This window comes from Podarcis cretensis (genome assembly GCF_951804945.1).
Source record: "Podarcis cretensis genome assembly, chromosome: 8".
Classification (NCBI taxonomy): domain Eukaryota; kingdom Metazoa; phylum Chordata; class Lepidosauria; order Squamata; family Lacertidae; genus Podarcis; species Podarcis cretensis.
This window is the reverse complement of record NC_137177.1, coordinates 10,294,206-10,308,609: the sequence shown is the minus strand read 5'-3', so window position 1 is coordinate 10,308,609 and position 14,404 is coordinate 10,294,206. Positions and strand designations below refer to the sequence as shown.

Sequence of the window (14,404 nt, the reverse complement as noted above, 5' to 3'; positions counted from 1 at the left end):
GTTCCTAATCCCTCCTGCCCTGAACTCTGTCCAGCCAACTCCAGCCAAGCTTTTACCACCTTTTATGGACTCTCCAGATAACCATCCTATCCGTAAGAAAACAGGAAGTTTTTTCCCCTCTCCGCCTCCAAGCACATTTTCAAAACCAGAGCCAAAACAGATTGAAATGCACTTGGGCAAGAAATCCCATCCTCACCAGAACAAAACCACAACTCTAACACACTTTTTGCTCGTTGAAGACAGAGCTCCTGGAGCGTGAACATTTAGTAAAAATAATGGATCCAGAACCCGGGAGTCCTACCTCCCAGCTTGATGGCAGGTTTGCAAATAAATAAATAAATATGTGATCCTTAACTCCTGCCCTGATGCAGAGAAGATTCAGACCTTGGACCCTACAAGTCTCTTCCCAAAAATGGGAAAAGAAACCAGGGACCTCAGCTGCAAAACTTGACCTTCTTCCTCCACACCTGAAATCATCCCCTACAGCAGGGATAGCGAACTAGGTACTTTTCATGTATTAAGGTAAAGGTAAAGGGATCCCTGACCATTAGGTCCAGTCGTGACCGACTCTGGGGTTGCGGTGCTCATCTCGCTTTATTGGCCGAGGAAGCCAGTGTACAGCTTCCGGGTCATGTGGCCAGCATGACTAAGCCGCTTCTGGAGAACCAGAACAGCGCACGGAAATGCCGTTTACCTTCCCGCCAGAGCTGTACCTATTTATCTACTTGCACTTTGATGTGCTTTCGAACTGCTAGGTTGGCAGGAGCAGGGACTGAGCAACGGGAGCTCACCCCATCGCGGGGATTTGAACCGCTGACCTTCTGATCAGCAAGTCCTAGGCTCTGTGGTTTAACCCACAGCGCCACCCGTGTCCCTTTTTCACATATTGCTGAACTACAATTCCCATCATTCCTGATCACTGGGCATGCTGGTTGGTTGATGCCGGTGGGAATTGGAATCGAAACAATACAGTGTCAGGTTGTAAGTGTCCCAACTCTGCCTTGCTGAGAGCCATGGAAATGATGCAATAATCCAGACATATCATCCCTCTCTTCGACACACTAACCTGCGTCCAAAAGAGCGGTTTTCTTTTAACTAAAGTTTCCAAAGCCAGGTCAGTACCCCGCCTCGTTTCCCCCCCCCCTTTCTTGTCAGTGCCAAATTACACAAGACACACAAAAGCCTGTTACTGCAGCTTGAAAGCTCTTTCCAAAAGGAAAAAAAGGGGGGGACATCTTTGGAAGAGACAATTGGGAGTGGAGCAGCGGCAAGTGGAAATAATCATAGAATCGCAGAGTTTGAAGGGACCCTGAGGGTCATCTAGTCCAACCCCCTGCAATGCAGAAATATGTCCCATATGGGGATCAAACCTGCAACCTTGGCATTATCAACACCACATACTAATCGACTGAGCTGTCCGGCAGGTTCAAGGTTTCCCTATACCTACAGCCCTAAAGTGGGCTTTTCTCTTCCGTCTCTAAAGCCACAGTCTCATGAATGGACAGAAAACATGCAATCTGGCCCCAGACATCATAGCCAGAACTGCATATTGCTTGACTGCATGGTACAGAGGCTAAAATATTTTGAAATGGCGACATAATGCAGCAGCTTAAAATAGATAGCTATATATCAGGGGAAAGGCAGGCTTATGCTTCCAAGTCTTAAAAGCTGGGGAAGGGGCTAGTCAGTATCTCTAGGGAGCAGGGGTTTATGGCGCTGCGAGGTTAGTTCCTTGTCGATCCTCAAGTCTAGGAGATTCGATATGTGATGCACAACAGCTGACAATGCGTTTTGCTTCACTTATGCCAGTCTCAGAATCCACTTTGCTTTGGTGCAGAATGCGTTGCCTCTTTCACTCCCCAGTATTGATTATCTCCAGCCCCTTTCTGTTCTTATTGCTGTTATTTATCTGTTTATTCCATCTGCCGGTCCACTTTATACAACTGAAAAGCCTCGAAATCGGATGGGCACAACGAAACACGTCGGAGCAATTTAAAAGCGGAAAAACGGAAAAGTCAACGACAATACAAAATACAAAATAAAACCCAGCAACCACTTCTAGCCACCCCATTAAAAAAGATGCAACATTAACGTACCAAAGGCATTAACGGGGAAACAGGAAGGTCTAGCCTGCTGCCTAAAAGATGACAAAGAGTTTATCTGCATCTCTGGGGAACTGATTTTGCACTAAAGAGCTGGTTTTCAAGGGGAAGAGGTGGGGATTCATATACTAATAGCAACACACTGAACTTGGCCTGGTAGCACAGGGGTTAGCAAACTTTTTCAGCAGGGGACCAGTCGACTGTCCCTCAGACCTTGTGGGGGGCCAGACTATATTTTGAAAAAATATATATGAATGAATTCCTATGCCCCACAAATAACCCAGAGATGCATTTTAAATAAAATCACACATTCTGCTCATGTAAAAAACATCAGGCAGGTCCCACAAATAACCCAGAGATGCATTTTAAATAAAAGGACACATTCTACACATGTAAAAACACGCTGATTCCCGGACCGTCCATGGGCCAGATTTAGAAGGTGATTGGGCCGGATCCGGCCCCCGGGCCTTAGTTTGCCTACCTATGTGGTAGCATATCAGAAACCAGTGCAGCTTTCTGAGCAGAGTTATTATATGCTAACAGGGCCTCACTCCTGTCAGAACTCATACTGCAGCATTCTGAAACTTAGAAACATAGAATCATAAGAGTTGGAAGGGACCCGAGGGTCATCTAGTCCAACCCCCGCCAATGAAGGAATCTCAACTGAAGCATCCATGACAGATGGCCATCCAAACTCTGCTTAAAAACCTCCAAGGAAGGAGAGCCCCCAACCTCCCGAGGGAGACCGTTCTGCTGTCTTAACAGCTGTGGCTGCCAGAAAGTTCTTCCTCTTGTTGAGTCGGGAATCTCCTTTCTTGTAACTTGAACCCGTTGCTTCGGATCCTACCCTCTGGAGCAGGAGAAGACAAGCTCGCTCCATCCTCCAGGTTGTCACCTCAGGTGGGGCACACGAGAAGGGCCTCTGACAAAGGGTTTGGGCTGGTTCATATGAGGAGCCCAGGTCCCTGAGATATGCTGGACATGAGCCATAAATGACTTTAGAGATCAAAAGCAGCCCTTTGGACTGAGCCCAGGAACTAATCGATAGCCACAGCAGAGCAACAGATCCCACGATAAACAAGGAGACCGTCAGAAGGGAACTGCTCTTCTTTGCCAATGCGTAGGCCCTACACCTCTGTAGTGTGAAGCGCAGAATGAAAACAGACTCTCTCCAAAGCAAAGAGAAACAATCTGGGTGGCTTGGATGCTTGCCACTGAACATTAATCTATTCGCTAAAGCGTTTATGCTCTGCTTTTCCTGCCCATCAAGCTGCTATCATCCCAAACAAGTCCTTTTTTTGTGGGGGGACGCAAAGCTGATAAAGGGGACAGAGACTGGACAACACCTCTCTGGCCAAGCAGAAGACACTTCCTCAAATTTGGAGGAAGAACAAGTTGTCACATAAACAAAGCAATGACGAAAACCTGTTGCTGGAAAACATCAAGAAGGAGGAAGCATTTGTTAGCAACCTCAATGTCACACTCTCCTGCTCTGTGTTAATTAATCCAGAATTACCACCCCAATCGCAAACACGGATTAGGACTCCTCCATATTTATTATCTGGCCTTGAAAAGCTTGAAACCATATAATCTGCAGGTTAATCAGCCAATTGGAGGGAAGGCTCCTAATGGATGGGACCGAGATGGAAAGGCATGCTTGGCTTGCGGTTTCTCCGAACCTTCTTGGCCGCGGCGTCTTAATGCATTAGGGGAATGAAAGAGAGACCGCTAAGATGACTCGGCTTCCAAACAGGGAGCTGCCGCTGCAGAAGATTTAGTTAAATTGCAACATGTAATTCCTCCAGGTTTTCCTAGCCAGCCGCTTACACGCAGATATATTAAAGTTGCAAGGGTGGCGTGTGGGAGAAGCCACTGCAATGATTCCCATCGGGCAAGAGCTCAGCGAAAGGTTTTGAGAGGTAAAGGTAAAGGGACCCCTGACCATTAGGTCCAGTCGTGGCTGACTCTGGGGTTGCGGCGCTCATCTTGCTTTATTGGCTGAGGGAGCCTGCGTACAGCTTCTGGGTCATGTGGCCAGCATGACTAAGCTGCTTCTGGCGAACCAGAGCAGCGCACAGAAACGCCGTTTACCTTCCTGCCGGAGTGGTACCTATTTATCTACTTACACAGGTGTGCTTTCGAACTGCTAGGTTGGCAGGAGCAGGGACCGAGCAACGGGAGCTCACCCCATCACAGGGATTCAAACCGCCGACCTTCTGATCGGCAAATCCTAGGCTCTGTGGTTTAACCCACAGTGCCACCCGTGTCCCTTAAACTTAAGAGGGGGCAGTCACAACTCAGTGGTAGGGAGTACAAGCTGGCACAGTCCATTTAAATCCTTGGCATTTCCAGTTTACGAGGATCAGGTAGCAGGTGGTGTAGAACAGCTGCCCCCAACCTGGTGCCCTCCAGGTGTTTCGTTGATTTAATCCATTTCCCACAATTCCTCCTTGGAATAGGAGTGGTCATAGTCCAAAATAGCTGGGAGGGCGCCCATTTGAGGAAGGCTGATGGAGAAGACGTCTGCCTGTGAAGCGAGCAGCAGTAAATCACACCGAGTGAGTTGGCGTTAACTCTTTATTAGCCAAACAGATCTCCAGAGGAGTGCTGAGATGGTCAGGCCTACCCTAAGGCAGCTTCATGGGTTAAGCTAGCTGTTCTGAACATGCACCTTGATATGGTTTCATGTCACAGGAGGAGGAGGAGGGACAGAACAGAGAAACACATAAAGAGAGGTGATTCCTGTCCCCGCCACACGCATAGCCAGGAGATGTCTACAAGTAGCTGACATGAAGTCACAGCATGAAAAGGCATTTAGAACACAGCTCCTTCAGGCAGGATGCATACCACATCCATGGGGAGCCCAGCAGCGCGCTTATTTATTTACTTAAAATATTGATGTCTCGTCGCCTTTCTGTTTCTGCTTCTCAACCTCCCAGAATGGCGTACAGAACAATTCTCTCTCTTCCTCTCTCTCCCTCTCTCACACCAGACAAACCCCCCCAAAATTAAATGCAAACCAGCCACTTAGATAAGATAGACATCTTGGGGCATGGGGGATAAATATATCATCATCAGTATTAGAAACTGAGATATGAAGCTAGCGGCTAAATGGCAGCTTAAACCTAGGTTACGGGCGCAACAAAAGAATGTCTAGGCGCACTTTTTAAAAGAAGAATACAAAGCTGAAAATGAATGAACTGCAGCTAAAGTATTGTGTTCATTTTTCACATGGTCTATTCCTTCCCCTGCCCAGCCCCCTAATATTCTTAAGAGAATCTCTCTTCTCCAGTCTTCAGAGAGTAGCTGGAAGTGGGGAGGCAGAAAAGGGTCCTCCTTTCTTTCCCCTCTGCAGTTTTAATCTGAAATCTTAGGCGCAGTACTGCCCCCAGAGCTCAGAAACTGCTCGCGCTGATGACGCTCGCAAAATGCGCCTTGAACAACGGGAGTTTCGAACGCTGATCATCAGCCAACCAGGCCAAAGGCCTGCTGAAACAGTTTGATTTTCAAAAGGCACCTGAATTCCACTTCTGGAAAGGAAAAGAAGAAACACGGGGCAGAAGGAGAAAAGGTGCAGGATTCCGAGGACATACCCTGAGGCCATGCACATGTTTCTATGTCATGCTTCCTAGTGACTTGAGAAGCACGGCTATTTAGTCACTTCTAAAAAGAGCAAAAGGGGAGGATCCTGATGAAGTCCTAGAAGTGGATCACACAGGCCGTTCTCTATTTGCAGATCCCCAGAGGGAGGGATCTCCCTTGCTAGCCTTGCGGGTTCCAGGTCGTCCCCGGGGTGGGGTGGGGTGGCGGAGACGAAGGAGTTACTGAGAAAGGGGAGGCTGATTAAACAGTAACAGGTGCCGCTGACCCAGGGAACAGCTGTGGCCTGCCATGAAAAGAAGCCAGGGACAACCAAGGAATAAAAACAGGGAGGGGGGGGAGGAAGAGCGGGGGGGGGCGGCCGAGGGAGGAGGAGGAGGAACCCAAAGGAAGACGAGCAGCCAAGGACTAATGGGAGCAGAAAGAACGCAGCGTTTCTGCACCACTGGGATTTGGGCTTGCAACTGCAGCGCTGGGCAGCCAGCTCAAAACTTGGCGTCCTGGGAGTCTCACTCCCTCCTTTGTTAAAGAAAACTGGCTAGCCCTCGTGGCTGGTGAGAAGCCTTGCAGTATATGAAGAGGTACCAAAGATCAAGAGGCAAACTTCAGTCCCCTCGCATTGTTTTTCTTTCCTAGCATCCTACCATGATAACAGGCTCTCCCCCCCTCCCCCGCCCAGTGTCCCATAGCTGCCTCTCCATCATTTTCCTGGTTCTCTCTGAAAGAATATGAAATGATGCCTTGAATATCTGGGCCCTTGCAAACAAAAATGAAGACCTGTGTGTGCATCTTTCTGCATAAATCACACAATGCACGATAGGTTTACGTATTTGTTTAATAGGGTTCCTTCTTTGATTTTTCCCCACTCTAAAGTTGCATCTGCTTAATTTATCCTTGGGCCCTGCATTGGAAGAAAGGCGTGATACACATTAGGGAAATAATAAATAAAAATGGGTGCAAACCAATTGATTTGCACCCATTTTTATTTCCAGTTCTACAGAAATCAGATTTCCATAGCTGCCTCTCCATCATTTTCCTGGTCCTCTTTGAAAGAATATGAAATGATGCCTTGAATATCTGGACCCTTGAAAACAAAAATGAAGACATGCATGTGTATCTTTTTGCGTAAATCGCACAATGCATGATCGATTTACAGTGGTGCCTCGGGTTACATACGCTTCAGGTTACATGCGCTTCAGGTTACACACTCCGCTAACCCAGAAATAGTGCTTCAGGTTAAGAACTTTGCTTCAGGATGAGAACAGAAATCGTGCTCTGGCGGCGGCGGGAGGCCCCATTAGCTAAAGTGGTGCTTCAGGTTAAGAACAGTTTCAGGTTAAGAACGGACCTCCGGAACAAATTAAGTACTTAACCTGAGGTACCACTGTACTTATTTGTTTAATAGGGTTCCTTATTTGATTTTTCCCCACTCTAAAGTTGCATCTGCTTAATTTATTCTTGGGCCCTGCTTTGGGAGAAAGGCGTAATACACATTAAAGAAATAATAAAATAAATAAATTTTAAAAAATGAAAAATCCGGTTTCTGTAGAACTGAAAATAAAAATGGGTGCAAATCAATTGATTTTTATTTCCACTTCTACAGAAACCAGATTTCCTTGCCATAAAATTAAGATTTTTACAACAAGAATAACGATAATATCATGCTTGCGCACATATACACACACAGCCTAGAGGCGAAAGAGGGAAAGAAAGCTTGATGTGGTATGTAAGGAAACCAGATGTGCAGGCAAAGGCGCCATGGGTCAGTGTGTCTGGCTGTTAACCAGAAGGTCAGTGGTTCGAGCCCACCCAGGGACAGCTACATTGCAGGCGGTTGGACTAGATGACCTTGGGGTTCCTCCCAACTCGACAACACTATAATTCCAAGGACAAGCAAGAAATCAGTTCTGCAGCTGAAATCAGTTTTGCAGTCCACAGACCCATCCCTCCATTTTTCTGCCCACTCTCCCCCACCACACACACGTAATCAAGTCTATAATATTACACCTGATCTAGAAAAGGGCGAATTCTCACCAGAGGAGCAATTCTCACCATCACCCTAGCCCTAACAGCGCCAGTTAGGAAGGGTGTCCAGCTTTGGCACAAAAACATATTGCAATGTTCATATTTATTCTTTGGCTCGTTTTTATTTCAGCTGATTTTCTGTGCAATCGCAGAGTAGCTAACAACAGTTTAAAATCAATTTGTAACATGTTGGCAATCAATAAAACAAGAAAAGGGAGCAGCGTAGAAATGCAGTGCAAATAAAAAGGTCGATTTGCTAAAAAACTGAACCTGAGAGGCCAGATGCATGTTGGAAGAGAAACATCTTGACTAGATGGCAGAAGGTCAAGGGGAGGCTGGGTGGACGGCTGGAGATAGCGAGTTCCCCAGTTTACTTAGCAACAGCTGCTGCACAAAGCAGGCTTAGAAAAGTTCACTTAGCAAGGAGAGAGGAAGTTTGGGGACACCCATCCTGAGAGCATGTGCAACCAAAGAAATGCTGGATGCAGCCTCCGGCATTGCAGCATCAGAGCTACTGGTCCTGATGGGGTGTTAGAAATTATCCAATTTGCTACTGGCGCTGGTCCAATTGCGACCACGTGGAGATCTCTGGGTGCCAGGTTGGCAACTGAAATCTCCATCTGGCTGGCCCCTCTGGAGATCTTAAGCAGGTAAGCAGAAGAGCTTATTCATTGCATTTTCTCCCCCCCCCCTTTCCCCAAGGGGTTCATGGTTTGTCCCTCTCCTCGGTTAATCCCCCACAACGACCCTGCAAGGTAGGTCAAGAGGCTGTGACGGACTCCGTGAGCGTCAGGACTGAGTGGGGATTTGAACCCTCATCCCCCAGGTCCGAGTCCGACACTCTAACCACTACCCTACATTGCCTTCCTTTTGCTGTGGGGCAGCTCTATAAGATAAGTAGTTAAATAAATAGGGAGAAAGCAACATGTCACTTAAAGAAGTTAAGTTACAGGGAACCAGGCAGAGGGCCTTCTCGGTAGTGGCGCCCTCCCTGTGGAACGCCCTCCCACCAGATGTCAAAGAGAACAACTACCAGACTTTTAGAAGACATCTGAAGGCAGCCCTGTTTAGGGAAGATTTTAATGTTTGGTGCATTACTGTATTTTAATATTTTGTTGGAAGCCACCCACACCAGGTTAGGGATAGTTGCCCCATGCCTCTAGCAACAGCTGATCTGCAGAAATCAGCTTTAAAAAAAAATAAAAATGCAGGCGATGTTCTGCATCATTACATCTGGCAATGTCTGTGGATCAAGTTGGCTGGGGAAGCCCAGCCAGGTGGGCGGGGTATAAATAATAAATTATTATTACAGTGGTACCTCAGGTTAAGTACTTAATTCGTTCTGGAGGTCCGTTCTTAACCTGAAACTGTTCTTAACCTGAAGCACCACTTTAGCTAATGGGGCCTCCCGCTGCCGCCGGAGCCCGATTTCTGTTCTTATCCTGAAGCAAAGTTCTTAACCTGAAGCACTATTTCTGGGTTAGCAGAGTCTGTAACCTGAAGCGTATGTAACCTGAAGCATATGTAACCTGAGGTACCACTGTATTATTATTATTATTATTATTATTAAGAAGGACCTGAAATATTTTCCTGGTAGCTTGAACTTGTTTTATTCCGGCTTGTTTTATTTCACGTTTTAATGTGTTGTAAATTTCAGCGCCTGGCCGATTTCTCTTCCTCTGTGTGACATAAGCACAATTCTGCAAAGTAAATTCTGCAAGCTCGGGGAAGCGGGGATTAAGATTTACTTAATGTGTATAATGTACACAGGTCGCAGAATTCAGCTCATCTTCTTGCAGAATCCGGATTGCCTCGGAAGAGCTTTTGCTTTTTTAAAAATCAAGTGCAGAACATGCACACACCCACGGCAAACGTCCCCTGTGGCACATACCTAAGCGTGTTTCTAAGTACATGTAGCGACATGCGTGTCTGCACCACAGACTCTCCTGCGGTTTGCATGCGCACACCAAGTCCCGTGGCGCAGCTTTCCCGCAGATCCAGGGCACGCCAGGTAGCATGCATGCGCGCGGGTTCCTGCTATGTTCGGCACATGGATTCCAGAGGGTGGGAGCAAGGGGCTGGAATCCGACAAAGTTCCTTTGCTCTTCAGCATCACGTTCAGAGCAAATGACAGCGAGGGACGCTTTCTTTCCCAGCTCCCACAGACCAAATGCCCAGCTATGAATAGCTCCAGCCCAGAGCTGCCTGGGGGGACCAGCCCCAAATCCCCAGAGGAGCTAAAAAAAGCCCCGGGGTCTAGAAATAACCACAAGCTGGTGCTAGAGCAACTACTTTATGAGCTTTCTCCCCCCCACCCCACCCCTCAGTGCCAGTCTAAGGATGAAAGAGAAGGCGGTGCTGCTGGGCACATTGTTTATCTCCCTGGCTCCCAGGGCAGTGATGAGAGCAAGGCATCAGCTCAGCATCCCAGCCGGGCTGGGGCGCCTGCAGACACGCTTAATGAAGCCAGCTAATTAACATGGGGGAGAACTGGAGTTTGCCTGGTGTGGGAGCTGCCAAATAGAGCAAAGGAAGAGGGAACTTTCAGGAATTTGAGAGCAGGAGGAGGAGCAAGGAGAAGGGGCGCTCCAGGCGGAAAAAATCAAAGCCAGAACTCCTGGGTTCTTTCCCCAGCTCTAAGAAGACAACGCAAATATTTCTGTGCGGTGGCTTCAGACCGCTTATCAACCACGGCTCCAGAAACCTTGCAAAACCTGCAAGCTATGAATAATCACTGGAAAGATAAAGGCACTCTGCACGTGCTCAGAGACACCTGCTTCCACATTTAGCCTTGGCGTTTTAAAATAAAAGGTTCCGGGGTCAATTTCTGGCAGAGCTTTTAGACCATAGGTCTGGGAAGAGGATTTCCAGGACTCCGGGGTTCCCTGCGAAAGCATGGCTACTTAGAAGAAGCAGCACACAAAGCCCAGTTTGCGCACAAAAGCGCTCCAGAAGTCAAAATACACACGTCAAGTGTCCTTTCTGACCGAGTATACCGGACAATCTTTGCCCAGGCTCTGCCACAGATAAACGTGTGTGTGTTTGAAGGGGGGAATCACGCACATTAATTTCTAGCCTGCAATTTGAAGAGAAGTTTACACGCTTGGTCAGATAAACACAATGCGACGAAGGGGATGGACGGGCGAAGAAGGAGTCAGGCAGAGCAAGAGAAACGGAGGGGGAAAGAAAGAGAGAGAGAAATGGGCGTCGGGAAGGGAGAGGCAGAGAAAGACAGCAGGGGAACGAAAACAGGCCTTGCCCCAGGGAGGAAGGAAGCCGGGGCAGGTGCCTTTCAATGAAAGGCGTTCCTTGTGGGACGGAACAGGCCTCAACACACCTGAAACCACAGAAGCCGCCGCATAAAGGGGCTTTGAGAGGCCTTGATGGGAAAGGCAGGGGAACAAAGCAGAGGACGGTTGCCAAGGGAATAGGGGATGGGGCGCTGCCCCCTTAGGTAGTCCTGAAGGGCGGATTTGGCAACATCCCCTTCTGCAAGGACAGCCGCCCAGCCCCCAGCCGCTGCTCTGGGCTTCGAGGGCCCCTTGAAGTGGCTAGACCGGTTGTCTTCCCTCTCTCTGGCTCAGGGATATAAGCGATGTTATCAGGGAATCAGGCCGAGGGGGAGAAGGTGGAGGAAGAGAGCCCAGAGTTGGCAGCATGGCACTGTGAGTGCCACGGCTGGCACACAAGAGCGGCATATTCTGTCACCGGCACCGCTTAGCCGCCTCCTGGCACGCACATTTTCTCTTTGGCAGGGGAGAGCGTTTGTGCGGATGTGAAGCAAGCGGGCAGGATTTGGAAAAGAAATAAGAGGTGTCCCCAAACGGACGAAAACGTCGACCCGTCACCAAGGGAGCCATGACAGGCCTGCGGCACCCGGGCGAGCCCCGGGCTTCTTTGGGCGCGAGGGTCAGCCCACGAGGCAAGCTGTTTGTGTGGAAGAGCTGCCACGACTGCCTGACCCCTCGCTGCCACACACAGGCCCCATGCGCACCATGTTTAAAGGGCTTTAAGCAGCCATGGGTTCCCCCCCAAAGGATTCTGGGAGTTGCCATTTGTTATGGCTTGTTCCCCTCAGGGAGATACAGTTCCCAAAGTTCACTGTGCAGAGGGATTGACGGTTAAAACCTCTCTGGGAATTGTAGCTCTGGGAGGGGAACAGGGGTCTCCTGACAAACCTCGGTGCCCCTAACAAACTGCAGCTCCCGGAGTTTAAAGTGGTATCATAGCACTTTCAACGGTTGGTGCAAATGTGGCCATGCATGCACTCTGCTTGCAGCTCCCAGCAGGACACGGTGTGCTCCATGCACGGCTCCCATGCAGAGGCAATTATTTCTAGCATCCTTCATGCCACTTGTGGAAAGCTGCTCCGAGTCTTGTTTCGCTACGCAGTGAGCCATGGCAATTTTCACACCTCAAATGTCACACACATGGGCTGGGCCAGGGGTCTGCAACCTTTAAGACAAAAAGAGCCACTTGGACCCATTTCCGAAGGAAAAAAAAAACTGGGAGCCGCAAAACTCGTCATTATAAAAATAACTTTTTTGTCACTTTTTTATTATTTCTTTGTTTGACCCCTCAGAATTACTCCTCCTCATAGAAATAAATGTTAAATTAACAAGTTACCTTTTTGTGTGTGTGTGTTCTTCACTCCCCTTCAAAACAGTGACCAGCGTATATGCCCCCTTTCAATGCAGTGACCAGCGTACATGCCCCTTACAATGTAGCGGGCGGGCGGGAAGGTGACGTCGGGACAGTGCGTGACTAACGCATGCACCGCCCCCATGCGACGTCACAGCCAGTACAGCGCCCGCCACAGTGGGGAGTGTTGGGGCGCACAATGCGCCTCCTCCCCTCGCTAGTATCCGCCCCGGAGCCGCGGCAAAGGTGTAAAAGAGCCACATGCGGCTCCGGAGCCGCGGGTTGCTGACCCCTGGGCTGGGCAAAAGGCAGCAGGCTCACACCGGTCTCATTCACAATGCCCTGAGGCTGAGCCTGGAAGAGGCATCTCGCAGAATCCAAGCGCCACCATCTCCCCAGGCAGAGATCTGTCAGTATCTGGTATCTGACTCCTAACTTTCCATCCTCTTGAGAACCAAAATAGACACGCAGGCTGCAGTTCTACGCACATTTACCTGGGAATACGTTTCACTGAGCACAGGGGACTCACGTCAGAACAAACAAACTGAGTTGCAAATCTCATTTTCTTTCTCCACTCTTCCAAACTATAGGCGAGGACAGGCACTGGTCAGAAGACCGAGTGACCGAATTGTGGGGTTCGGGGTAAGCAGAGCAGCTACTTCTAAAAAGGAGAAGCCACATAAAGAAAGCAAGAAAATAGCTATTGAGAAGCCAATTGCAAGCTAGTCCCTCCTTCGACTCTTAAATTTTTCTCCACCTCCATGAGGACTAGAAACTCAGTTTTTTAAAAAACAAGCCAGAAATTCCCACAACAATTTATTTATGCTGCCTTCCCGTAAGAATCTTAGGAATCCGCAACACAGTTCAAACCCACCCACCAAAACCGTCATAAAGACGCAACGGCGTAAAAACAACACAGCAGCTATAAACTGCAGGCTTAAAAAATGAAGCAGCGGGAGCAAAAACAACTATCTACCCCCTCAAGGGCTCAAGGCTTCTTCCCGGATGCTACACGCACCACAGTCGAGGAGCCCGTTTAGGCTTGTATGAGCGCACTGCTGGAGAACACGACACCCGATTTCTGCATCACGCTTTTGAGCTTTGCAGTTTCTTTATTCTCCTCCCTTTATCCTGCCCCTCATCACCATTAACAAGGACAGGGACCCCTGCATCTGCAAGAAATCAAATCTCCTTACCTCTTTAACTACCTCAATTCAGCAAGTGGGGACTTATTAGGGCAGATATACGGCCACATGGGGAGCTGGCCATCTGCACTGCTTCTACACAGTAGCTGGGGATGATTTCACAGCACGTCTGCACCCCATTAGTAATCAGGGGACTAGATAAAACCCTCCTCACCCCATGCGCTGATGCCACAACTCTGTCTGCACAGCTCCTTGATGCTCACCATTAGCAGAGTGCAAGGAGATTTACAATGGGCGTCACGAGCAACTAATGCATTTTAAGCATATAGCATTGCATTTGGAACTCTTAGTTAATGCCTCCCATTTTATACAATAAGATATTTGTTTTAAAAAGTATATATTCATGTAATATGTAATAAATATCCTACTTTTCAGCTACACCACTAAGACAGCATGCATTAATAAAACACACACACACTCTCTTAAAATGCAGCCTTAAATCCAAAAGGCAGTTGCCAATATTAATTTAAACTGAAGTAAATGAAACTCCTTATCTCAGTCCCTTGTCATTTGAAGCTGCGAACGCAGATAAGAGAAACCAGGAATCGTGCCCAGTACACATTATGCCACCCAGGGTGTGGCTGCCAGCTAGCTGCCACACATCCAATTTAAGGTACGTGTTTTGACCTATAAAGATCTGAAAGAGTTTGGGACAAGGCTCTCTCCAAGATCACCTTTCCCAACACAGCTCAGGGTGATCTATGCGTGAAGCCCTCCAGACCGGACCCCCGTTTCCTGAAGCCTGGTTGGCCAGGGATTCAGAGGATGGCCTTATCTGTGGTGGTACCCGTTTTGCAGATGAGCTACCAATGGAAATCAGCAAAGCCGTGG

The 14,404-nt window shown here is 48.4% G+C and overlaps 1 protein-coding gene and 2 long non-coding RNA genes across 4 annotated transcripts in view; 1 reads left to right on the top strand and 2 right to left on the bottom strand.

The window, feature by feature from the left end:
• BCAM (basal cell adhesion molecule (Lutheran blood group)) overlaps positions 1-14,404 on the bottom strand; it is a 62,244-nt gene that overhangs the window by 44,539 nt on the left and 3,301 nt on the right. The gene's annotated exons all lie outside the window — the stretch shown is intronic.
• LOC307221423 lies at positions 9,311-13,457 on the top strand. The gene is made up of 2 exons (XR_013841397.1): positions 9,311-12,173; positions 12,677-13,457. It is a non-coding gene; the product is annotated as an uncharacterized lncRNA (long non-coding RNA).
• Positions 12,154-12,672, bottom strand: LOC307221439. The gene is made up of 2 exons (XR_013841413.1): positions 12,448-12,672; positions 12,154-12,232 (listed from the first exon to the last, which is right to left on the bottom strand). It is a non-coding gene; the product is annotated as an uncharacterized lncRNA (long non-coding RNA).